The sequence below is a fragment of the Ictalurus punctatus genome, chromosome 9 (genome assembly GCF_001660625.3).
Source record: "Ictalurus punctatus breed USDA103 chromosome 9, Coco_2.0, whole genome shotgun sequence".
NCBI lineage: Eukaryota > Metazoa > Chordata > Actinopteri > Siluriformes > Ictaluridae > Ictalurus > Ictalurus punctatus.
Genome location: NC_030424.2, coordinates 3127436 through 3155000, shown reverse-complemented (window position 1 = coordinate 3155000; position 27565 = coordinate 3127436). Strand labels below are relative to the sequence as shown.

At 45.5% G+C, this 27565-nt stretch overlaps 1 protein-coding gene across 6 annotated transcripts in view; it reads right to left on the bottom strand.

Moving 5' to 3' along the window:
- Nucleotides 1–27565, bottom strand: part of tiam2a (TIAM Rac1 associated GEF 2a) — a 73904-nt gene that overhangs the window by 45283 nt on the left and 1056 nt on the right. For 2 of the 6 annotated variants that reach the window (XM_017475893.3, XM_017475891.3), the window contains exon 1: nucleotides 13003–13259. The exons of 1 other annotated variant lie outside the window; for it this stretch is intronic. The gene's annotated coding sequence lies outside the window, so the exon portion shown is untranslated. Of the gene's footprint in view, nucleotides 1–766; nucleotides 860–13002; nucleotides 13260–27565 lie in introns of those variants that run through there. 3 more of the 6 variants (XM_017475896.3, XM_017475895.3, XM_017475894.3) reach the window with 3 other exon arrangements.

Here is a 27565-nt window from a genome sequence, read left to right as displayed (position 1 = left end):
TTTCAATCCTGTCCATGTTCCTCAAGGCATTCCATGTGCTCTTGGTGACAATTGGTTACCTAGCAACCATCTGGGATAACAACCATCCACAACACCCTAGCAACCCCATATTAACCACCAAGCAACACCATAGTGACCACCTGAGAGACCGAAATCAACTACCTAGCTACACACGAGCAAGCACCTGGGATACCACGGCAACCACCTGGGACACTACAGCATACAACTAGCAACACCCTAGGAAACACCTAGCAAGACACTAGCAACCACCTGGAACACCACAGCAACCATATATCAACCACCTAGCAATCACCTTGCATAGAAACTACCCCAAAACACCTTAGAACCCCATACGAACCCCACAGACACCGCCAGTCGGCGTCTGTCCTGGCGTGTCCCTGCAGCGAGATCCATCGTCCCGGCGGAGACGAAAGTGCACGAGGCGGCAGAACATCATATCGCTTTATGGTTTAAACAGTAACTCGGCTGGAAGTCGCTCGCTGCACAACATAAAGCAATAAATCTCCCTCTAACGCGGAGCGCCCGTAAACACACCCCAACTTCCTCCAGTCCCAGGATTACTCCAGACCACCACACACACACACACACACTCACACACACACCTGCGAGTCGGAATCAAAGAAAGCTACGTGCGCTGCTCTCTTTCTAAGCATCCGCCCCTTAATCTAGTAAATACGGGGAACAAAGAGACAGATATATATATATATATAAAAAATAATAATAAAATAAATCCGTCTTTCCTTACCCGTGTGGAAGAGCTTTAATCTAACGTGCTTTGAAGAGCGAGCGAAAGAAATCCAGCTCTCGGACTCATGACTCGGACAGAAAAAAAATAAAAAGAGCTTTCAGTGTGACAAAGTTAGACTGAGCTCTGACTCACACTCACACACACACACAGACACACACACACACACACACACGTGGAAACTCCCACCCTGGTGGTAAATCTGTGTGACTCTTAATCGCTCGGAGAGGGGAAAGTCTGAGAGAGAGAGAGAGAGAGAGAGAGAGAGAGAGAGAGAGAGACAGACAGACAGACTCGCTCACTCAACGGCTCCAGTGTGTTTGGATTCAAAACCACGTTGTTTAAAAAATAAAAGAAAAATTTAAAAACCCTTACTTCAGTTTTACATTCGTAAAATCACACGTTAAAGATATTAACATCTGATCAATACAACCCCAATTCCAAAAAAGTTGGGACACTGGGCGAAATGTTAATAAGAACAGAATGCACCGATTTGCAAATCTCATAAAGCCGCACGTTATTCGTGAGAGAAAACAAATGAGATGTTTAAACTGAGGTACCGTTTTTTTTTTTGGGGGGGGGGGGGGGGGGGGGGGGGGGGGGGGGGGGGTTTGAATTCGGTGGCCGCAACACGTCTCAAGTACGTGTTACTGAAAAGAAACCGCTGGAGGAACATTTTGCAACTCATTAGGTTGATCAGCAAGATGATTGGGTATAAAAAGAGCGTCTTCGAGAGTCGCTCAGAGGTAAAGATGTCTTAGTCGGGGGGGGGTTGAGGTCACGTATAAAGCCTTGCGGGCTGTCCGGGACACACAGCCACGCCACTCTCAGGGCTTAATTAGGTTCTCCACAAAGCGGAGGAGCAGCAGCCGTCGTGTTCGGTGGATACGGTTTACACACAATTACAGGCGGCAGCCGTGTCTCCTCATACATCATCAACGCTTCTAAAAAAAAAAAAAAAAAGAAATAAAATAAAACGAAAGATTTCTGCATTAAAAGCTAAAACAGGAAGATTTGTATTTCTGTAAAGATGCACGGCGGGGAGAATCAGGAACGTGGCGCTGGAGCGAAAACACCACAAGTTTAAACACACGTTATACGTTAACACGCTATTCTACCGTGTTAGATTGGAGACCGTCTGCTGGGTCCATCTGTACCCCCTGTGTGCAGAGTGTGTGTGTGTGTGTGTGTGTGTGTGTGTAAACGACGTTATAGCTAGTGCTAAATCGAATAAGACCGACTCGACCTGTCGTGTTACGGCTTCACGGCGATCCGTCAACGCTGGAGGAGTCGCTGTGGGTTTGTGAGACCATCCGTCACACAAATCTGACCGGTGAGGAACGACAGAGGTCAGAGCGAGCCGGTCGGGGGCGTTCACACACACACACACACACACACACACACACACACTCATCACAATACTAGAAGACGATACACAGCGCTTCATGATGTATCGTCTGGATGAGGTTTCGCTAACAAAGCGCTGTGAAGCAGAATTCAAATTCCAGGTGGATCTTCTCCAGCGTTTATTTATATTTCTTACTTAAAATAATAACAAAACGACGTAAGAGATGAAATCTTTCGTAATCAAGCCTGCGACCGGTCCGATAATCCGCTTTGCACTTCCTGAATTTCTGAGAGGAGGGGGCGTGGCCAGACAGACCCATGTAACGCGTAGAACGATTAAGAATCAAAAGGTGAATCGTTTAAAGACTGAATCGAGCTACGAAATCGATTCGTTTCTCAGAATCGCCGACTCTGCAGATTTGATCCGGGTTTAAAAAGCGCGCTGATCCGTCACGGGGACGAAACTACGATGACCACGTCCGAGTTCGCGGTTTCACACCGCGGCGCCGAGCAAAATAAAACCACGGCCGTAGCGCCAGGAGGAAACGCTCGGAGCTGTTCAGTCGGTCCGACTTAAACGTCTTCGGTCTGCGTCCAAACATCAGGAACTCATCGCGATGAGAAGGCGTGATGAGTCAGCGACGATTGTTTAACCGCCGTGAAGTCTTTAATCATCCTCTATAAAATGGAGTGTGTGGCGTAATTAAAAAGGCTATTTTTAATCCAGACCTCAATCAGAGCGTGTTCTGGCAGCGGCTCAGCCAATCGGAGCTCTGTTTAGACCAGCTAAAACACTTCAGGACGCGCCGTTACGGGAAAACAATCAACTCCGGGGTGGCGTGACGGAGCCGGATTACCGTTACGACCCTGAGGTGAGTTATTCTCCCGGAGTGTTTTATTCTCCTTTTCGTAAACGTCTCGTAAACGCGCGACACGTTTACGCCGCTAACGCTAACGCGACTACATGTACATGATGATGATAAAAAACACGATTCACGCCGACGCCGAGCGGAAGGTTACGACTCGTTCTAACGTCGCAGGGAGTCCGTGCTGACGGAGAAACGCGTGTGTGCAGGAGAACACCACGAGGAACGCCGCTACATGTTCTGAAGACATTCAGAGCGGACGGTGGAAGCTGCCAGAGAGCCGCTGGGACACGTGGGAGAAAAGCGCCGACACGTCGGTTCTCCTCGAGGACGAGGTTAGGGCGCGCTCTGAACACGCACGGGCACAAACTTACACACCACGGCATGTTTACTCAGGAGTGAATGCTTCACACACACGCACACACACACACACGGGAACACCTCACGAGCATTCGCACTTTCACGAGCATTCGCTTAAGCTGTTCACGGATGCTTTCACACGTGCCACGTATTGCTGCCGTGGATCCGTCAAAGTGTTTCCACACACTCCTCCTGGACGAGTACACGCCAAACAACTGAACCAAATAAATAAATAAATAAATAAATAAAACACAAACCTCAGTCGTCATTACTAGCGTGAACACAGATTTAACGGAAACGGACCAGATTCCTGTTTTTTTGGACGCCGGTTTGATGAACACGAGACGTGCGCGCGCGTGCGTGCGTGCGGGTAATGAGGTCACAGGCTAACACGTTTAGCATACGTGGCTGACCTTACTCAAACACCCGACAGATGGTCGAGAGCTCCGCCTCCCCGACACCTTACCAGAAGCGTCTCGCGGTTGGAGCGGGAAGAAAAAAAAACAACACACGTGCGAACGTGACGTTCGGCTACTTCCTTTACACCCCCCGGGGATGTGTTTAACAGAACCTATAAGCGACGGAGTGAGAGCGGCTCAGCGGACGAGCGAGGTTCGGAGCGTTTCGATTTTCTCGGAGAATGCATGTTTACCACTGCCAAGCTGCACAAGACACGCCCCCTAGGGGCGGGACATATACCTTCTTCGGGGCATTTAATTAGATGAAAACGAGACGAGTAATTCGGAAGAAGTCATCAAAAAAAAAAAAAAAAAAAAAAAGAGATTTCCTGGAAGTGATTAGCTGTAAATCCAAAACGAGAACATTTCCCAAACTATTTATTTATTTTTTTGAAATCATGCTGATAAACCTGAGAGGCAGAAATCTCTGGGAATAAAGGCAGCGTAGCAGCGGCGAGCCCACAGTTCAGCGAGGACACGAGGACAGATGGACGCGCAGCTGGACGGATACGTGTCGGGTGTTTTATGAGCGTCACAAAGTCAGTGTGAAGTCCTGGATTTTCCCGCCTTTTCTGGGAACCGGCCTCAAAAATGTTTGTTTTGTTTTTGTTTTCTTTTAATAATCGGAAGACACGACTGATCTGGTATCTAAAAACAGCCTCGAGGACAGGAAGCTGAAATTCAAGTCAAAAGGTTAAAGGTTAATAAGAGCGAAAGCGAGGAACGGGATCCAGGGACGGGAACCCATGCTGTGGTTCCTCCTGCTTTTTGGGTGCGTCTGTGATCACACTGCATAGAGCAATCCGTCTAGAATCATCTTCCTGCTTCAGGACGTAAAGCTGGAGGAATGCGAATCAGCGCGCACACACACACACACACACACACACACACACACACACACACGCGGGCAGTGAAAGGCCGAGCCGTGACGTTCTCCACACAGCTAGAACAGGACCGGCGCTGTTTGACCTCGGGAGCGGTCTCGGGAATCGACCCAGCAGGAGCTCTCGTACGGCTCACGTGTAACGGATCCGCCCCTCGGGAGTCCGAGACGGATCCGCGGGATTATCGCCAACGACAATAAAGAAAAACCATTTTAACAATGCAGTCTGAAAACCGAACCGCAAACTCCTGCCAACATGCAGACAATCGCCAACGAGGCTTAATGACTATAATAAAGAGTTTTTCCACCGCGCATTCCGACACGGGAGCTGCCTCGAAACACAAACCAGAGGAATTTTCCCTTTCCGCCAAGCCTGGAGAGAGCACGGGGTAGAAGCGTGGTTATTACGGAGCGTGTACGGGGCGGCCCTGAGGGACCGCCTGAGCGACGGAAACCTTCACGGTTACCGCGGAGGTTATCACGAGTTCCGTCGCTCGTCGAAAACGGCCGATTTCGCAACTTTCTCCGGGATTCTGCGAGGCGACTGAACGTGCGTCGTGATGATGTCACGATTTCTACGATGGCGAAATCCCCAACAGCACAGTCTTTTATTCCTCTTACACCACAGCAGTTACGTATAAATCTACGACATGTCGTACTTCCTGTCTGTTAAAGCGGCCATAAACGACTCGTTCCTTCACCAGCTCTCCTGTTCTGAAGTTCACAAGACACAAAAAGTGCAGCTTTCGTTAAAAAAAATAAAATAAAAAAAATTCATAAATAAAAGGATGGGACATTCGACCTGCTTCGACCTTGAACGACCTTGGACGGAGCAGGATTTACCCGCTCGTGTTCGTGACTCACCTGAAAACAGCCTTTTACAAACAAAAAAAAAACCCCCGAACCCGATCAGGTGTCGAGTTGATGGAGGCGGTGAACCGCAGCCGGACGAGGGCGGGGTGGTGCGAGATGTCAGACGACTGTATTCCGCTCTGCTCCACTCACACGGGCGTGTTAACACGTGCGCTTCGTCACGTGTACGCTTCACCCGCTCGGTGAGAAGCAACGACGTCGCGGCGGAAATGAACGAGCGGGTGCCAATGATTCGATCCGAACATCGGCTCGGACGGCGGTGCGGCCGCAGATCACGGGGTTTATACGAATTGTTTACGGTTTCTATAGCGACGGCTCGTTCACAGGGGCTTCCTTAAAGAATCGCTGATGTGGAGAAGTTTTCTATAAGATGTTTATTTATTTATTTATTTATTTATTTACGTTTTCCGACATCCTCAGGACGGAGGAGTTCACGCGTCTTTGCGGTTTCTCTGGAACGCGGCGAGCTGCGACTTTTTTGACGCTCCCACGTAAGCGCGAACAGGAACGAGCGCCTTTCTCGGACGTTGAAGGCAACTATGAACGGATAAAAAGTACGCGCCGGAACTGGAGAGGAGTGAAACAGCTCGGGACGCGCACATCCCGGCGTGTTTTATTCTTCTTACAGGACGAGAAAACGCCGACGCTAGGAAACGGGTTTATTAAAAGAATATAACACCTCAGACTTTTTATCCCTTTACAGTTACAGTAACGGAAATGAAGTGATGCTGCTACGTGATCAGAATAAAGAGCAGTGATTAACTCGGTAGATTCTGCACCGTATAAGCCGCAGTCTGAAGGTCTGAAGGTCCGGACTCTAATCCCGGTTCGTGGCTATTCCTGGTTTGTCATTGGAGAAGCTTTATGCTAATCCGACGCCGGCGTTAACGACGCGCCGGAGACGGCGGCGTTTCCACGGGGGACGTAGACGCTATTTCCAGCCGCGTCTCCGGTGAAATGTTTCCTCCGGGAGTTCGTCATGCGGTCTGGCCTCGAGTGTGCAGTCGCCGTTAAAGGGTTAGGGGTCAGGGGTCGGCGCTGTCCCACCATGCCTCACACACTACAGGCCTTTTGTTGGGTCGGCGCGACGAGGCGTTCACACGGGAGTGGAATGTTCCAGAGCGCGTTGCTGGGAGCGTTTCTCACACAGCGTATTCAGTGTCATTATTTCAAATAATCACGTTCTTATATTATCCACGTGACCACGCAGTTCAACTCTCCTCCAACAACAACAACAACAACGACAACAACGACAACACCGTGTCTGCATGAGGTCATAAACGCCTCTAGCTTCATCTACCGGCATTTATTCTGCACCTCAATTCTCTCGTTACATGAAGAACATTTCTGTAGAAAATAACGACAATAAAACCTGCGCTTACGTCTGCTTCGATTCATTCAACACTGACGATCTACTACTGATGAAAGAAAGAACAGGCAGAGCGAAAGAAAGAAAGAAAGAAAGAAAGAAAGTCAGAGCAAAAGAAAAATAAACAAATAAAGAAAAAGGAAAGGCACAACAAAAGAAAGAAAGAAAAAGAAAAAAGGCAGAGCAAAAGAAAGGGCAGAGAAAAGAAAGAAAGAAAAAGGCAGAGCAAAAAGAGAAAGAAAGAAAAAAGACAGAGCAAAAGAAAGAAAGGAAGAAAAAAGACTGAGCAAAAGAAAGAAAGAAAGAAAGGGCAGAGCAAAAGAAAGAAAGGAAGAAAAAAAGACAGAGCAAAAAGAAAAAGAAAAAGGAAGGGCAGAGCAAAAGAAAGAAAGAAATGAAGGGCAGAGCAAAAGAAAGAAAAAGAAAAAAGGCAGAGCAAAAGAAAAAGAAAGAAAAAAAGACAGAGCAAAAAGAAAAAGAAAAAGAAAAAGGAAGGGCAGAGCAAAAGAAAGGAAGAAAAAAGGCAGAGCAAAAGAAAGAAAGGAAGAAAAAAGGCAGAGCAAAAGAAAGAAAGAAAGAAAGAAAAAAGGGCAGAGCAAAAGAAAGAAAGACAGAAAAAATGCAGAGCAAAAGAAAGAAAGGAAGAAAAAAGGCAGAGCAAAAGAAAAAGAAAGAAAGAAAGAAAGAAAGAAAAAAGGCAGAGCAAAAGAAAAAGAAAGAAAGAAAGGGCAGAGCAAAAGAAAAAAGGCAGAGCAAAAGAAATAAAGAAAGAAAGGGCAGAGCAAAAGAAAAAAGGCAGAGCAAAAGAAAGAAAGAAAGGAAGAAAGAAAGGGCAGAAAGAAAGAAATAGAGAAAGAGAAAGTGTTCACGTGAGTCGACTCTCACATAAAGAGTCGGTTTAAGGAATCGGCACTATTTTCTGACTCGTCAGGAAGCAGCGGTTAAGAACGAGTATTTCCCAGCTCAGGAGATGTCTCCAGCGCGAGTCCTCCCAGTTCACTCGTTTATCTCGGGGGTCGAAGCGTCTCGCGATCAGGGCGGAGTCATTTCAGCGTGTTGTCTGAGACGCTGTTTCTGACGCGTGAAGTGGAGAGTCGGGACACCGCTGCCGATTTCATTACTCGCCTTTTCCAACGAGTTCCGCCGAGGATCCCCTCCGTCGCTGAGAGACGGACGAGCGTATCCTCCCTGAGTCACCAGAGTGGATCAGGACCTCAGTCCCAGCTGTGTGTGCACTTCTGATTAAAGTGTGTGTGTGTGTGTGTGTGTGTGTGTGTGTGTGTGTGTGTGTGTGAGAGAGAGACAGCTGAACCCCATCAATCACAGCTTCGACTAGTGATCAGTTCGGGCGATCGACCGTCCAGAGCTTTCTTTTTATACGCAGATCAAACCTGCGTATTATTATTATTCTTCTTCATTTACACGTCTGATCGTTTGCGAAACATCTCACAGCCTCCGTGTTCCAACCTCCGAACACCAATCAACAAGCGGCATTCAGAAACGCCCCGCCTTCACTTCACACGCAGATTTACAGGAAGTCCCCCCCCCCGTCAAAGCAAACTCCCAAAAAGTGAAAATTCAGAGAAATGAAAGAAGAGAAAGTCGAGCGATGAAAACAAACATGGAGGACAAAGCGTGTACGTTCGTGACGTGCCACTTTAACCGTCACGGACGCGAAGCTGCCGCGAAGACAAGCGCCTTCCTCATCACCAGCGCTCCATTAATCTTCATTTCATCTGCATCACTGAGGGTAATAAATCTAATCTACCCATCTAATCTAATCTAGTTGTTACGGTTACAGTGTGCCTCACGTGAGACGTGATTTGCTGACGTCGGCACAAGATGCTTTGCCCGGACAGGGCGAGAGCGGAGTTTACACGTGAGCCGTGCGGTTGAGGCGTTACGTTCAGGCATGTTGGGATTACCGCGGAATAAACGATGAATAACAGGCACGAGGTCTTGAACAGACTCGTACAAATAAAACACGTCTCCGTCTGACGCGCACGCCACGACTCGACCTGAATAAACCACGACGATGATGATGAACAACAAAAGATGAAGGAAAAAAAAAAAAAACAGTAAAGCGTAGCGCGTCTCTTCATCCCACGCTCGTCATTTTCTTTACAGGTCACGTGAGCCGAGGCGGAGACGTCGCGTGAAAGGACGCGATTAGATTCGAATCTCTGCGTTAATCTAATCGAGGCTTTCGATTTGTCGCCGTTTCAGGGGTGACGACCCGAACGCGAACAAACCACACGCTTCCTTCTGCTCGCCCCCCCCCCCCCCCCCCTCATGGTTGATTAGCAGGAGTGAGGGGCGGAGGAGACTCTCGGCGGCGGTCTTTCCATCTTAATTTACTACAAAAGGGTCGAACCGCCAGTCAAAGACACGACACGACTTTATATTAACGCGCAGTTCTAATCCGTTATCGTTTCTATAGTAACACCTATAGGGACGCGCACGGCGGACGCTCCGTTAACGATAAACGGATTTTTTTTTTCTTCGAAAACGCTTATTTATTCAGCGTTCGTGGAATCTCCAGTGTCAGCGCGTCGTCCTGGCCAGAGTCACATGACAAGCTGGGGAGGGAGCGAGCGTTTAAAGCTGCGACAATGTAATTAAGAGATAAATAAGATAAAGAGGTAAATAAGAGAGAGAACTTGTTCCACGACGTTAATTGTGACTCCTCGTTACTCAGAACACGCGGCGATTCGCGTATCGTGTAAACGCCTCCGAGTGGCGCGAGATATTTTTGCTTCTCGGCCGAACGGACTTCCCTGCGCGCCGACGTATACGGCTCTCCCGGTTTTCCCGCCGGATACGGGACGGAGCGTCCGCCAGACCTGCGGCAGGGAATTCTGGGTGTACAGGAAGAGGAAGTCTCCCACACTGGTCATTTGCTCGTCTGCTTGCTGCTGGACGCCGGCGCTTTTCCTCCACACCAGTCTACGCTCACCGGCTTTATTTAGCCGCTCTCTCTCTCTCACACGCACAGCTGTCTACTCGCAACATTTCAGTCACAGATAAATATACTCTTACCCGAAAAAAAAAAAAAAGCAGTGAAGACGTATCTGCTTTATGCAGATAGCTTTATGTCCAGACGTAAAGAGAGAAAAGGTTAAAAGAACCCTAGAAAAAAAAGGGGGGGGGGCATTTATTTATTTTTCCTGGCAAGATTTGGATTCAACTAGAGATCGACCCGCGATCTTGATTTCTTATAACCGGTACTGATTATTTATTTATTGTTTTACTTCTGTTTCTGACACGACGGTAACCCCACTGAACTGAATAAAACAAACCGGTTTATTGACGTGTCATCGTGATCGCGTCAATCTCACGTCCTCCTCGCGTACAAAACAAAACTAATCAACAGCCGTTGTGGCGGTCCTGCGTGCAGTTCTCAAAAACGCCCACAAGATGGCACAACTTATCGGAGGATCCGATATTACAAGACCGATAACCGATTATGGGGGAAAATGCTAAACGTCGTGTTAAAAAAAAAAAATAAATAAAATAAAAAAACAATTATAGGTCGATCTCTACTACAAACCAGCCTCGCTTTTCTTCTCGTCAAGTTAATAAGACGAGACGGGAAGAAGGAAAGAAAACCCAGCTCGTCACGTTAACGAGAGACCGCAACGAAGCGTAAACTCCTCCGTAATGAAGCGATCAGACGTTACAGTTTTCCCTCTGACTCCAGAGACCCCTTCCGTAAACGTTAAATAAACACATTCCTCCTTAACGATTACGCACGGTTCATTTCTCCGTATTGTTTGCGTGGAGCGCCCGCCGTACACGACCCTGTGAACGGGCTGTTCCTACACGAACCGTAACATTAATATGCGCATGACGAGCGCGTTAATACAAAACTGCTGCACAGATTTGGGATTGAAATAAATAAATAAATAAATGCATACATACATAAATAAAAAGTGCAGCTCTTGTTGTTTATATTCTCAGAAGGAAGAACAGTCTTTGGGACTCGAATGTTCGTGTGCAGAAATAGCTCTGTAATGGCACTCGCGGTTTAAAAAAAAAAAAAAAAAAATTTTGTTTTTAAAAGAAAAAAGGTTTAAACGCTCGGTCTGGGGCCACGTCCTCGGATCTAAATTTGCCTAAACTTCTGAAGAGGATTTGAATAATGTTCAACTGCCTCGCATGCGAGCGTCAAGTAAGCGACTTAAACACAACGTCCTGCAGAAACGCCACGACGATAAATAACCCGCGTGTCACTTCCGCACGGTCATTAAGTGAGCGGTGTTTTGTTCCCGTGACGGATCTGTCGATGCCTGATGGCATGTCTGGGCCTCGCTTCTGCAGCCGCCGTGTGTTTGTTCTGTCTCCTGCTCTACGATACGTTTCCAGGGGTCTGTGTGTTATAGTGCTGAACCTGACACCGCACCCTGCCATTAGAGAACCTCCCAAACATCACACGGCTCCGCTTAAACACCACTGCAACGCCGGAGAGACAGCAGCAGGAGGAGGAGGAGGAGGAAGGGGATTAGTCTTATCCCTGCCTGGTGGGGACGATATTTAACACCGCTCGCATTTCTATACTCCACTGACCTTGAAATATTAAATGGGACACGCATACAAAGAGTGTTCGGGATTGACGTGCGAGTGAATTAAAGAGATCGATTCGCTCAACTCGCACGTTTCAGCGCTACGTTCAATCTTTTCAGCAGTTTCTAGACTTTTTAGTAGACTAAGAGAAATGACAGAGTAATACAAACACTGTGTATGTTTATCATAAAATAATCGACAATCGAGGGTTTTACAAAAGCACACAAACGCTCCCAATCCGAGTATCCAACGCCGAAAATGTACAGGAGCCCGTTTCTGTCGGGGGAAGGGGGGCGGGGAGTTATAGTGCATTTTTTTTTTCTTTTTTTTGCAGCAGGAATATTTATAAATTGTCTCAAATTTTCACAAAATTCTGACTTTTCACAAAATTCTCAAAAGGAGAAGTCAGGACTGGTAGATGAGTCAGAATTACGAGACAGTACGCCGTACTTCGGAGGAAAGTCTGAATGTTTTAAACGCCGAATTTAGATAGGTCACTTTTGAGAGAGGTCAGAAATGGACCTTTGGGGATTAGCCAAATAAAATAAATAAATAAATAAATAAATAAAGTCGAAATTGTGAGATAATAAATGAACATTTCTGATATAACACTCGAGATACGTCAGAAAAATCATTTTTTTGAGATAATAAATCAGGATTATGAAAATAAGTCAAATTCTAGTTAGAAATCAGGATTCTGATCCAAATACAGTCAGATTTTTTGGGAGAAGTCAAAATTGTGAGATTTTCTGAGACTACTGACCAAAAAAAAGGGGGGGGTCGAATTTTTTACTTGTCTATCTGACAGAAATGCTTTTTTATTTGAAGCCACAAACAAACACTTTAAAGAGAAGAAAGCATCACGACATTAATGAAAGTAAAACCTAAATATCAAAAATGATAGGAATAAAGCTTCGACATTAAACAAGCAGGTAATAAAATGTAAATAAATAAACAGGGAATATTTATTTGCTCGCAGAAACAGACAGGAAAGTGTAAAAACCTCATCACGACAAAACATTCATTTCACAGACTATTTATTTTGATAAGAACTCCAAACCAACCTGAACGAATCGGAGAGTTAGAGAGTCGAATCAATCATTTGCTGTACCGAACTAATGAATCGGATCAGTACAACAGAGCTGGGGTTTGAACTTTTAATAATAGGGTTTATCGGGGACGGGGACGCGCGCACGCACGCGCATCCGCATGCACACACAGACACGCGCACGCGCTCGCAAAGGTAACAAAGCACTGCACGCACCAAAATAGTCTTTTTTTTTTCAATTAGTCAATTTGATAACAATTAATTCTGTTAAAGCACTGAAGCATAAAATAAAACAAAAATAAAATAACTTACAAAGTCTAATCGCGCGCATGTTGTTTTTGTTTTTAGAAATTGTAACACTAACTAACACACACACAAACTGGATAGACTTCAGCACGTGTCCGAAACGCTTGAATTTCAGCTCGGTTTTAATCCCAACAGCTTGATTTGGAGAAATAACTTTACTCACCGAAACCTAACACAGCTCCGGTATGAGTTTAATCTCATAAATCTCGTGTTTATTCTCCTGAGAACATCATCTCCACCTCAGAACACCTCTCCAGAGTTCAGCAGTATCTCCTCAAAGCGTGTGAACTTTCTCTCATTTCTCTTAGCAGGATTAAACACAGAGCACGAGCCCGAACACACACACACACAACCACGCGCTGGATAGCCCTGACTCCGCCCACAAATGATGGACAGCTCCATCAGCCAATCAGAATGAAGCAGCCTCAGCGCTTATTACCATATGAGTAAAGAAAAGCCAAGTAAGGACAAGACGCTAGTCAAAGTCGCTGTGTGTGTGTGTGTTATTTATATATATTTATTGGATCTGATATTTTTAGATATATGTAAATACCCCTGAACTCAAAAGTGTTTAATCCAATTAAATCCGAGTCTGATTACGCAGGTCGGTTTTTTTTGGGATCAGATTTACACATCAGCAGCAAAAAATCATATATAATCTGACCCGCATCTAGTCAAACTATGACTTGATGATAATGAGGTACGGAGAAGAAATTTAGCCACAGAGTACGCTAAGCAGAGCTAAAGTTAAGCCGGATTTATGGAATGAGATCTCGTACAGCGCTCAGATCACCAAAAATATAACAGCGTAAATCCTGAGCAAAATAGATGTGAGTATTATGGCATGTCTTGGCTACTGTTAAACTACTGAACAATAATTTGCATATTCATGCATATTCATACTCATGGTATTTTAATGAGTATAAAAGCATAGAGCTATCCCTCATCTATTTCATTATTAAATATACAGTCCATACAGGATTTTTTTTTCTGATTGTTGCGGCCAAAAATGCTTGATTTTTTTTGTGCTTTTTTATTTTTGCAGAATTGGCGAAATCGCAATAGCAGTAAAATTATTTTGCGCGCTTTTTCGCAGTGATTTTTGTCTGTAAACGAGAACTTTTAACTGTACCCGTGTTCATGACGCTCACGAAGCGAAGATGGCTTCGGCTGAACACGCGTCGTGACGATGGCACGTGACGCGTCTCGGCGGAAATCCTGCGGTAATTTTGAAAAAAACCGCACGCTCCTCCGAACACTGCAAAGATTTTGCGAAATCGCTAAATCCTGGAGCTTCATTTAAGCGTTATAAAATGACAACATGCACCTTACTCACTACATAGTGCACCATTTTGGTAGTTTTACTGACATATTTCCACGCGAAGTAACCATTTTAGAAAACATCGCCTACAATAACTAACGATCTTTTGTACTGTAGAAAGCACCGAATGCATTCCCATAATGCATTTTTGCTATTGCTTAAATCTGTGGATTTTTTTTCCCACTCGGGTAAGTGTGCACAGCTCGTTAGTGACCACAAGGGAAAAAAATGCTAGGAGGAGACAGCTAGCGTTGCTGAGTGTAGGAACAATCCTTACACTTGGTGTGGGTGTGTGTGTGTGTGTGTGTGGTGGGGTGTGACATTCACCCTGAAGGGCCTTTGGTCTATTGTAAAGCCCTGTCCTGTCTGGCAGCTCCGGGGGCGGCCACTGGGCCGGTATCCAATTATGTGCAATCGACTTTGAATGACATCCTGCCTACTCTGACACCAATCTTGAGACGACCCAGCCGTGACGAGAAGACAAGCAGGACGTGTTCGGGACACGTGTCGCTTCACTTATCACACGACTACGGTACGTGTTCACTCACTGATTAACAATCGTAAAAAAATATATATATATATATATAAGTCCTGCTCACTGTGTGTGGCATGTGCTACTGACATTTAATATGCTCTAATAGGCATGAAAATTGGGTCGTCATAGCAATTGTGTCACGTGACATGAGGATGGAGGATGTGATTGTTATGCACCGTGACGTTCTTTTTTAACCACAAAATCCAACCTTCACCTCCACAACACAATGCTTTCTCAACTCCTGTAATTGGCATGCTAATTTACTGTGATAAAATACAAATGGCTTGGGAGCAGTGTGTGTGTGTGTGTGTGTGTGTGTGTAATGTGAAATAAAAGCCTCCTAATTTCACACTTCTGTGAAGTTCTTCTGTTTCTCCACACCTACACCGTGCCTCTACAGTGATGGCTGGTAATGAACATGAACGGAGGTAAGTTAATTCTAATGAACATGTCTCCTGACGTGTTTTCGGAACGAAAGGAAACACGTCTTCAAGAAAAGCCTAACGTTCTGCACGATGTTAATGAAAAATCAATGGCGGTAACAGTAGAAGGAAGAAAAGAAGAAAGCCCCCTGCTATAGGAGGAGGTCAGGATGGAACCGTGAACCCTGGAGCTGCTTTTCTCGACGTGTTCTTTCAACCTGTAGTGTCAGACTAAGTGTCAATATCCATGAACCGAAAGATGTCAACAAAAATCCAGAGAAGGCATAAATTTAAAAAAAAAAAAAAAAAAAAAAAAAATCTTCCACGCTGAGGAACAAAGCATCTCAGTTCCATGATCATATTCCTCAAACGGGCTTCAGAGAAGCGCGACGGAAGAGCGTTCGCTCTATCGTCAAGTTCAAATCCTCCCACACACGATCTGGGTGGGAGGAGCATGCTCTCTCTCCCCTGTCAATCACAGAGACACGAGGCAAACCGTAAGCGTCTCGGAGCTCGTGTATGCGGAAGAGGGCGGATAGCGCTTTCCTCTGAGTGTGCTACTGAGGGCATGAGGGGAAGCAAAATAAAAGATGTGAACGAGTTCTACTGTACAACTCGGGATGTTGTAAAGATAAGAGTCACCGCTCAGAATGCCGGCGAGATTTTTTTAGGAACCAGCCCACGTTTCGACCGGGTTATGACTTAAACCGTAAACAGATGAGGACGTTTTCCAGCACACAGCATAAAGAAATAAAGATCGTCCAGGGCGTAGCCTTCTGGCTTCGACACCATGCTTTATTATCCAAAGTCCAATCCTTCAGCGTCTATACACAATTATGATTTTATTGCTTATATATTTAGATATAAATGTTTTGCTAGCATCACGATAGTATCATCATGTACGTAGCTTTCGTAAAGTGTTGCAATTCCCAATAATTCTTTTTTTTTTTTTTTAACCAGACAATCGATTTACTGCTAAGAAATATTTATTTAGTTTATACTGTTCATGTCTTTTTATTGCCACGCCCTGTAAATAACTCCCGTTTTGGATGAAAGCATGATAACCAGCTGCTTTTTAGTGAGAAAGAGAAATGTAAAACACGCTACAGTAGCTCTGATCATCAGACACATGTTTTAGACGGTTAGTTTTAAATAAAAAAAATTTAAAAAAGGGGGGGGGACAAACTTTTGCACTCAAACCTAGCTATGCATGATTCAGCTTCTTTTTATTGAAGATGTTGAAATGGCACACAGATATTTAAAAATAAAGAAATTTTTTAAAAAAAAAGCTGAACAACGTATACCTACGGTTGAGTGCAAAAGTTTGCACACCCCATGGTTTCTGAATGAAGGAAAACAGGAACGTGTGTATCGATTTGTTTACACAAATTTACAAAAAATAGAACTCTAAGAAGTCGAAAGGGAGAGGGGGAAAAAAACAACTGAAAACTACACGGGAAAGAGGTTTTCAGCGTCATTCATGACGCTGTTGGTCTTCAGGCCTGAACTGAATAAGGTCGAGTTTGACCTTGATCTAATGGTGTTTGAAAAGAGATGGATAGAAGAACTATGAAGATGGAGGATATATAAAAGACTAGACAAAGGGCAGTGGTGGCTTGGCGGTTAAGACTCTGGGTTACTGATCGGAAGATCCGGGGTTCAAGCGCCAGCACTGCCAAGAGTCCACTGTTGGGCCCTTGAGCAATGCCCTTAACCCTCTCTGCTCCAGGGGCGCTGTATCATCATCACAGGCTGACCCTGTGCTCTGACCCCAACTTCTTAACATGCAGGGGTATGCAAAAAAAGAATTTCACTGAAAATCAATAAATACTCATTAAAGTTACAAAGGCTACGTGTAGGTGAATATTTACGGTATATCACTATCTGGTAGGGCAGATGAGGTAGAGTAGATCAGGTATGGCGGATGAGGTAGTGTAGAGCATGTAGGGCAGATGAGGTAGGGCAGATCAGTTAGAGCAGATCAGTTAGGGCAGATCAGTTAGAGCAGATGAGGTAGGGTAGAGCGGGTAGGACAGATGAGGTAGGGTAGATCAGTTAGAGCAGATCAGTTAGGACAGATGAGGTAGGGTAGATCAGTTAGAGCAGATCAGGTAGGGTAGATCAGTTAGAGCAGATCAGGTAGGGCAGATCAGTTAGGGCAGATGAGCTAGGGCAAATGAGGTAGGGTAAAGCGGGTAGGGCAGATCAGGTAAGGTAGATCAGTTAGAGCAAATGAGCTAGGGCAGATGAGGTAGGGTAGAGCGGGTAGGACAGATGAGGTAGGGTAAAGTGGGTAGGACAGATGAGGTAGGGCAGATGAGGTAGGACAGATGAGGTAGGGCAGATCAGTTAGAGCAGATGAGGTAGGGTAGAGCAGGTAGGGCAGATGAGGTAAGGTAGATCAGTTAAAGCAGATGAGGTAGGGCAGATGAGCTAGGGTAGAGTGGGTAGGACAGATGAGGTAGGGTAGATCAGTTAGAGCAGATGAGGTAGGGTAGATCAGTTAGAGCAGATGAGGTAGGGTAGAGCAGGTAGGACAGATGAGGTAGGGTAGAGCGGGTAGGACAGATGAAGTAGGGCAGATCAGGTAGGCCAGATGAGGTAGGGCAGATGAGTTAGAGCAGATGAGGTAGGACAGATGAGGTAGGGTAGAGCAGGTAGGGCAGATGAGGTAGGGTAGAGCAGGTAGGGCAGAGGAGGTAGGGCAGACGAAGTAGGGTAGAGCAGGTAGGGCAGACGAGGTAGGGTAGAGCAGGTAGGACAGACGAGGTAGGGCAGATGGTATTACTGATGATGATAAAAGCACATCTGTGAAACGCAACACAATACACAATGCTATAAACTGCGTTTCTTTGTTGTCTTCGTTTTCGCCTGAGGGTGTGTAAACTTTTGGACTGCACTGCACGGTGTGTTTTCTGGTCTGTAATTGTGTTGTACGATCGTCTCAGGTTTCATGAGATTCGCCTCATCCCCGTGCGAGGCTCTTTGTGTTCCTTCATGAATGAACAATAGCATTTTCTCACGTTGGAAGCCGGCGTGCTTTTGAGCCGTTTAGCCGTTGCTGTGTCAACACCGATATTTGTTTGAGGTCAGAATGATTAAAGTAACGCCCGAGTAGCACCTGCTGCAACATGATCCTGCGCCGCATTCACTCGCAATCCACAAAAACCAACAATTCAGGGTCTAAGACCTGCTACGACTGTGTTTAACAGCACAGAGAGAGGTAGTTACTGCTCCGTTTATATACGCGCCAGTTTTAGGTCTTTAAAGACAAACAATTTGAAAGACTAAAAAAAAAAAAAAAAAAAAAAAAAAACTGTCGTTAATATAAACACTATTAATACATTAATAAGTACGCACCGGCGCTAGAAGTATACACGCCTAAGTGCAATTTAATTCCGACTAAAAGCCACAAAAAGAACTACAGTGGGCGTGTCATATCTCACAATGACCCAAAGAGCAGCGTCTCCACGGCAACGCAAAGTTTTGTGCAGCTTTCCGAGAAACTCCTCTGTCCTGAAGACGTCGGAAAACTTCACCTCCGACTGTTACGTTCCACCCACCGAGCACCGTGAATCAGCCGTTACCATGGAAACTATAACGTACGACAACGAACATATCAATATAAACCTGTGATTTACAAGGAATTAATTAAAAAAAAATAAAAAAATAAAAAACACCTTCTGACCAATCAGATTTCAGAATCCGACCATGCTGTGAACAAACGGTGATGTTTTCAGTATTTTTACAGGAAAGGCAGGAGAAAGACAGCACCATTCGCTGCGATAAGATAAGAAACGACGGTTAAATTATTCACTGTGGAATTTCACAAAATGGCGTCATCGGTGCTAGTAAATCTGCGGTTACGGAACGTGCGAACGTATAAAACGTGTACAGCAGCCATGTTCTTTAAAAATATCCCTAAAAGTAGTGTAATAAACCTTCTCATACCATCTCCAGGTAGTTTTTACACTATGGAAAAAACTGTGAAATATCCAGGACAGCTTCACGTACGGATATCGCGAACGTTATCCAGCGACGCTCCTGGGACTCTTCACACGCCGGCTAATATAAATTCCAGTCGGAGTGATGTAATTAAAGTAATATAACACACCGAGGTTTATTTCCTAAATTAATACCAGGTGCAATGTGGGGATTAAAACTGGATTATGAAATCGCATTTCGGGTTTTTGTAGCACGACGTATCAAATACAGCCGGCTTTGTTCCACGTCTCACACCTACACCGTCTCAGGGTGAAACTGGATCTAGCAGAATCGGGAACGTCTACGTGTTGTTTACGTCTACAGACGCCTCTGACTCAAGAATCGGTGAAAACGTTTAGACGTGCGTTATAAGGAAACTGATTTTCTCCCGTATTAATCTCACACACGCTACAGATTCAGCAGACAGAAGCTATACCTTTAATGTGTGTATATAAATATATAACACTCGAGTATACCTTTAATGTGTGTATATTACATATACACATATATATATATATATACACACGCACACAGCGGACATATTCCTCACTCCTGTGTGTGTTTGTGTGTGAGAGTGAGAGATGGGCATTGTTCAGAGATGAGGCAAAGCCTTAAAATGTAAACAGGGCATGGAGATAGTGTCACTCCGAGACTCCGGTCGAGACGTAGACCACCCTCGCACCTCACACACACAGCCGGGTGGTCCGGCGTCACGATCTCACACGGATCCGTCATGCTTAGCGCAGCTCTGTGACTTGCTCGTGCGCTGCTCTCCATCACTACCACACACAACATTCCTAATCGTCTCAAACGAAGCTCGCTCAGACGCAGCGGACAAAGCTGGCCGATTCTCGGCAGGGCTGTGCGTTTGGGACGAAGCCCTCGTGGCTGTGCGCCAGGTTATGTTTCTCATTTTCACCACTGCTGTCCAGGGATGGCTCCCTGCCTGTGTGTGTAAATGTGTGAAATGAAGTGGGGGAAGGCTGGAGAAACACCACTCGTGTCCATCATGCATGAGCTGCTCCTGATCGATAAGACGAGCCGAGGAAAAGGAGTGGAGAGGAATAAAAAGAGGGGCCACACTGACTCATAAATCCCCAATGCAGGGGGAATGAGGAGAGAGGGAGGGAGGGAGAGATTGAGAGAGCAAGAGAGAGAGAGAAAAATGAGAGCGCATCATGCTGCCTCAGCACTCTCCTGATACACTCCCTTTCACTTTTTTCCCCCCTCTCCTAGGAAACAAAGGGAAGGTACTGAATAATGGCACATACCTTAAATGAATCACAAGTCACTGACTCATTGACTCAAATGAATCAGGAAAGGTTTTTTTTTTTCCATTTCTCACAATATTAACTCTATAAATGATGGTGTGCCCTATAGGCTTCCCTACATACAAGAAAATGAGATGTACTGCCCTATAGGCTTCCCTACAACTGAAAAATGAGATGAAGTGCTCTATAGGCTTCCCTACATCTGTAAAAATGGGATGTAGTGCACTATAGGCTTCCATACATGCAAGAAAATGAGATATATGCCCTATAGGCTTCCCTACAACTGAAAAAAAGAGAAATAGTGCCCTATAGGCTTTCCTACGTCCAAGGAAATTAGGTGGTGTCCTATAGACTTCCCTACATCCGAGAAAATGAGATAAAGTGCCATATAGGCTTCCCTACAACTAGGAAAACAAGATGCAGTGCCCTAAAGGCTTCCCTACAACCGATAAAATGAGATGAAGTGTGCTATAGGCTTTCCTACATGTGGGGTTGGAGGGGGGGTGAGATGAAGTGCCCAATAGGCTTCCCTACATACAAGAAAATTAGATGTACTGCCATATAGGCTTTCCTATAACTGAGAAAATAAGATGTACTGCCCTATAGACTTCCCTACAACTGAAAAATGAGATGAAGTGCTCTATAGGCTTCCCTACATCTGTAAAAATGGGATGTAGTGCACTATAGGCTTCCATACATGCAAGAAAATGACATGTATGCCCTATAGGCTTCCCTACAACTGAAAAAAAAAAGAGAAATAGTGCCATATAGGCTTCCCTACATTCAAGAAAATGAGATGAAGTGCCCTACAGGTTTCCTACATATAAGAAAATGAAATGCAGTGGATAGAGGCTTCCCTACAACTAGGGAAACAAGATGTAGTGCCCTATAGGCTTCCCAACATCCAAGGAAATTAGGTGGTGTCCTATAGACCTCCCTAAATCCGAGTAAATGAGATAAAGTGCCATATAGGCTTCCCTACAACTAGGAAAACAAGATGTAGTGCCTTATAGTCTTCCTTACATGCAGGAAAATGGCATGCAGTGCCCTATAGGCTTCCCTACATCCGATAAAATGAGATGAAGTGCCCTATAGGCTTCTCTGCATGTTGGGGTGGGTGAGATGAATTGCCCAATAGGCTTCCCTACATCCGATAAAATGAGATGAATTGCCCAATAGGCTTCCCTACATGGTGGGGGGGGGGGGGGGGGGGGGATGGATTAACTGTAGTGCCCTATAGGTGCTCCTGTGTTAATACCCTTCAGACGGCCTTTTTATTTTTCAGCCCATGTCCGCCCCGATAGGCACGACTAGCAAAATATTACCTCAAAATGTAAACTACAGGGAGCAAACACAGTAAGCAGTTAGCCATCCGGGATTTGTGCTTCTCCCAGAAGACGACTTTGGTCACTTCGATGAAGAAATGTAGGATCACGCTAAACAGCGATAAGGAAACATTACTGAGGGTAAACAGATGATAAATAAATAACTGCAAGATCGAATGTATGTCAGCATCATCCAGCGTATAAAGACCCGAGAGCGTAGCCCGGAGGTCAGATGTCACTTCCTGTCTCAGCTCTCGGACAGGACGGAGGCCCGTTTTCCTTTTTAGCGCACCGGCGAGCGGATCGAGAACCTCAACGGAGAGCCTCGTCAGGTTTTCATACTTCAGTCTTTAATCTCGGGCTCGTCTGCTCGGGGTGGAGGGGCCGGAGGAGGCGAGGGACTACAGATGTCCGCCGTCATGAATAAACATGATGTTGAATAATTAAATCCGGTAAGTGGGGGAATATTGATGCAGCAAACTGGCTGAGCAGATTGGAGCAGCCACAGGGGAGGAGAGGACTGAAACGTCGCTAAATGTCACGGCTAACGTGTCAGATCTCGGTCCGAGCTCCTAAACTTGGAGCAAACCTTCAAAACGGGTTCGATTAAAAACCACGTAGCTGTTGATACGGACGCGTTTATTTAACGTTTATGGAAGGAGTCTCCGGTGTCAGTGCTCTGTAACCGTCAGAGGTAAAGCTGTGTTCTTCCTGACATCTTCAGGGAACAGTAACTACCTCGTTATTTTACTACAAGAGCAAAACATGGAGAACTTCAGAGGAACAAAAATGTCTTTCATGAACGCTGAACTTCCATTAAAAAAAAAAAAAAAAAAAAAAACGCTATTAACAATCGATACACTGTGTAACTGAACACATTTCTCAGTGTCACACAGCAACAAACATCTCTTTGTGGCTCTCTTTCACACTCGTGTGTGTCCCCAGCATGTTCCAGGCATGATAAATACCAAACGCAGGAATTTCAGTGTCTGAAAACAAACAGGAAATGATGTCGAGCCTGAGGGCAGAGGTGGTGTACATGTGTTTCAGCGGTGTGAGAGCGACGGCGCTCGGAGGTGAGTCACGCTGTGGAACCAGGTGTAAAGACCAGACGGAGGAGTGTGAACAGCTCTAAACAGACGGCTAAAGGAAAACCTTCCTCGCGAGCTCACGTACTGCGGTACACAACACTCGAGAAGAATCTGAAAACGAGAATCTGGGACGAGTCGACTCTTCAAACCAGCTCTTTTAGATAAACGGAAATAGGAGAAGGCAATTAAGACTTCCCAATGATCAGTATACATAGAAATAAATATTCTTTAAACGGCGCGAAGACACACCAACGTTAACGCCGGGAAGCTTAGTGTTCTTCTTAGCGCACCTTCCTTACTTACGTACGAGTTCAGCCACAGCTAGACAAACACCACCACGTAGTAGAAGAAGGGACGTATTGGAAATCTCGTAAACTCGACACAGAGTCATTTAGGAGTCAAAAAGATTCGACACTCATCGATGAGGAGAGTCGAATCGTCTGTTCGAATTACAAGACGGCGGAACCTACCGCGAGACCGTCTTTCTAATCGTCGAACCAAACAACAACAAAAAAAAAGGCAAATAAATAAATAAATAAATAAATAACGGGGACGAGGCGACGATAACGGATCAGAGATTCCGCGTTCGTTCCATTTGATCGTTTTTGCGTGACGTTACGGATGCGAAACGCGTCGCGGCTTAAACGTCAACGAAACGTCTCAGAGCAGAGAGAGAACGAGATGAAACGGCTCACGCAAGTCGGACATTTATCCCTTCGATGCCTGTAAAGCTTTTCCTATCGGTCAAGATTTGTATACTGGACTTTGTCCCTTTCCTTCCATCCAATTCTGATTGTTTTTTAGTTTGTTTCTTATTTATGTAGACCTGCATGCCTGCTGTGAATGTGCCTGAGCTCTTTGTGAAATGCAGACTGCTTGTTAATGCTGCTCTGGTGTCATACTGAAGCCCGTGTCCAGCTGACCCCTGACCCCCCACAGAGCAGCTTCCTGCCCTCGATCACCCCGCCCTGGAGCAAATCAAACAAAGAGACGGAGGAGTCAAAGCTATGGCACTCGAATCAATGTGTGATTATGGAATATATGTATAATTATAAACACAGTATATGTGGTACAGTAGCCATGAGATTTGATATATATATATATATATATATATATATATATATATATATATATATATATATATATATATATATATATATATATATATATAAAATACAATAAAAGGTCCAGTGCTACAGAGTGTAGTTTAAAAGAACGTTTCCTCGCTAATCTTCTCGCTTCTCTCTTGCCCGAGACCGGTTTTATTCCTGCCTCTGCACAACTCGAGAACAGAAAGCATGTAATTTTATTTCCCTTTGATGGAGAAATGTTGGGTGTGAACACGCCAAAGCCAAAAGGAGGCAATAACACACTTGATCACACGGTCGGTCGACGTCTTAAACGGGAGCTATATTTAACGTGCTCAAGCCACCACAGGAAAGATCCTGGGAGAATCAAAGGCAGTTGAAGACAGGACTGAGGTCTAGGTTGGGCACGCTCATATCGTTGCCTTTATGCAGGTTTAATACGTATTAAAATATTAAATCCACCCCTGCAGTGTGTGTAGAAATTTGTTCTTGAAGTGCAGGAAGTGTTTAAAAACCCAAAGCAAGACCTGCAGCATGTCCGAGCCAAGAACGGACCCCCCACGGAAATATCTGCTTAGTGGTGGTTCCGCGGTGGTCGAGGGGGATTGGGGGAGGGGGAGGGGGCGGGGATACTTTATGCAGATAGGCAACTGATAGTCGGTAACCCGTTAATCCTGTCCATATTTTGTCGTGTCACGATCTGGAACTGAAGTGGACTTGAATGGGTTTTATTTTTGTCATGAATATACATGTCATGTAGATATGAATCCCACAGTGAAGCACGGTGCTGGTAGCATCGTGTTAAACATCACCTTTATGACTTCTCTCTGGCTAATCCGCACTTTATTCAGTCACTGGATTTTGTTGGACAAGCTCCTATAGGTGCCATACTCTTTCCCTTCCGCTCCCCACCTAAATGGATTTCAAGGGATGCTCAAAGATTTCCATTTCTAGAACTTTGTCGCGGACTTGTCTCGCTCCTTGGTTGTCGTGACCCGATCTATTTATTCTTCCAGAACAGGTGTATTCATATTAAGATCATCCGAGACTCAATACAGGTAATTATGCAGTCCTGGTGCTATCAGAAGTCAATACAGGGGTTTCATAGCAATGTTTAATAAATCCGCAAACTATATTGAAACCCCGCCCCTCCCCAATAACCACCACCCCCTCACTTCAATATTATTAACCATCACGTTTAAAATCCCCATCAGGTTCGTTTCAGTGCCAGGATGTAAAACTACACACTGTGGATATATATTCAAGGGCGGGGGTAAATACTTATACAAAAGCACTGTTTCCTAGATAACATCTACTATAATAGACGGAGAGGTAGAACAATAGTGCGGTATCCGCATGGCCGACACCAAGAAGAGAGGTGCGTCTGAAGCCGTGACAAGAGTGTGTGTGACCTCTAGTGGACGAACTCGGCACGTCAACTCGGAAGGTCATCAGAGCCCGAGAACTTGAACGGTAATCTTTATAATCTAATACCGAGAAGTTTAAACTCCGTTCATCGACACGTCGCCGACAGCTGTGCAGTCGGGTTTAGCCCTCGCTTCGTCTTTATTCTAAAAAAAAAAAAAAAGAGAGAGAGAGCGATGCGGCGGCGCTTTAGCCTTTTAAGGCTGTCCAGCTCTCTCAGCTCCTCATCGGCAGACTCGGCTTCCAAATCTTGAACTTTCATGCTAGTAACATCAACACCACCACCGACACGTCATCTCGGAAGAAATAATAATTTAAAAAAAAAAAAAAAGCTCTACAGCTTGTCGTTTTGCCGTCTGATGATTCAGGAAGACAAAAAACGATTGCCAGAAAGAAGCAAGAAGCAGGCGGAGCACGTAAACGGTGGTTGTCCTGTGTAAATGATTACCACCGGACCACCTCACGCAGGCTTGTAACAGCTCACCCTGTAAGAGTTTTATTAGCTCCCAAGTCAACTCTCAACCCGTCTAACGACCTACAAGAGGGCGTTTTCATTCGGTACGTGTGGGGTCTGGAGAACAGCTTCGAGCAGGATCCTGCTGAGAGCTGCGTATATCGAACAGACCGGAACTTCTCACCATCGCATTCCTCTTTTCTTACTGAGAAGCAGCTGAAAGTCCCTCACAAAGGGAAGAAAAAAAAAAACAAACACGACAGATGAGCGACAGCAGCACATATCCTCACAGATACGGCATTGCGTTTTGTGCCAGCTCTCCAGATTGTGATGCGGCCCAACTCACGACAGCTCAAGAGACAGGAAGTGTGTAAATGCAACGGTTAGCTGGTCTACACGGAGCGGTGCCGTGCCGTCAAGCTAGCCGACAAACGAGGGACGCGTAAATCCACAGCTTTTCGACCTGCAGCCGACGAAGAGACACAAATCTCTCTCTAATTTGGTCTTGGCTGATCCTCCACCCACCAACCAGTTCTCCGCCCATCATACGACCTAACCGGGAAGGAGGATCCAGGCTAAAACACACGACGTGAGCCAATCACATCGTTTCAAACCGCTCAGGCGTGTAAACACATGCGGAAGAAAAGCGCTATCCGCCCGCTTCCACATACACGAGCTCACGCGATGCTAACGATCGATCGACAGCCGAGAGAACACGCCCCCTTTCACCTGCTTTCTTGGCCACGATTTCATTTCGCGTATCGGTTCGCAATCTCGCCGTCGTTTCTACTCAGCGATGTTGCGGTCGCTTTTCCGGAAATTTCGAAGCGAAGGAGTGTTCGCGCGAGTAAAACGGGAAGACCCTTCGAGAAGCTCGAGGTGTTTTGAAACCGCTTTAACACCAAGGGCTAAATCCGATCTGAGATTCCTGATCGGGTTCAATCTGTTCACGTCTCGCGACGCGTCTGGCGTGCGTGCGAGTGCGGCGTCCACACCGCATACCCGACGAGGACGGAATCATCAAAGGGACGGATTTAAATTTCTGCGCCGAGTGATGAAAGCCGGCCTAGATTCGAAGGGACGAGCGCGAGTGCGCAGCATTTCTATTTCATCGTGTCTCGCTTCAGCAGAATGCAAATTCTATTAGGGAGAGAAAAAAATAATGAGGAGCTTTATATTTCAAGCAAAAAGATCATTATTCAAAAGGACTTCTTCAAGCGTGAGGCACTGGACACCATGTTTTCCTCTGATATACTCTTAGATCACACGCCGTGTTTGTAGGTTCTGGCTTGATGTCCGTTAGATGAAGTCCGTTTCGGGAATAGCGTTCGAAATAGAAACGTCAATAGAAACCGAATGATCGACAGAATTTAAACCGGAAGATCTATTACGCTAAAAGCTTTTTCCCTTGGAATTCCTGGTCCATTTTTCCTGTGTGTAAATGTCTGTGTGTGTGTGTGTGTGGGGGGGGGGGGGGGGGGGGGGGGGGAGTCACCTGAAGAGAGATTAACAGTTTAAAAGGCTGAAGCTTGTTAGTTGCAGATGTGATACGAGTCTGGAATGATGCATAGCTCAGTGGTTGGTGTGTGTGTGTGTGTGTGTGTGTGTGTGCGCTACTCCAGACAGCTTTGTGGTTTATGAAGGTCTGAGTAGATTATTAACTGAAACCTCCATAAAGTCAAAACAATGGAGCTACAGTGGTGAGTAGATTATGTTTGGGAGGCTTTTGGGAACATGTGTGTGTGTGTGTGTGTGTGTGTGTGTGTGTGTGTGTGTGCAGTAGCTATCAGCTAGTAGCCCCAAGACACTT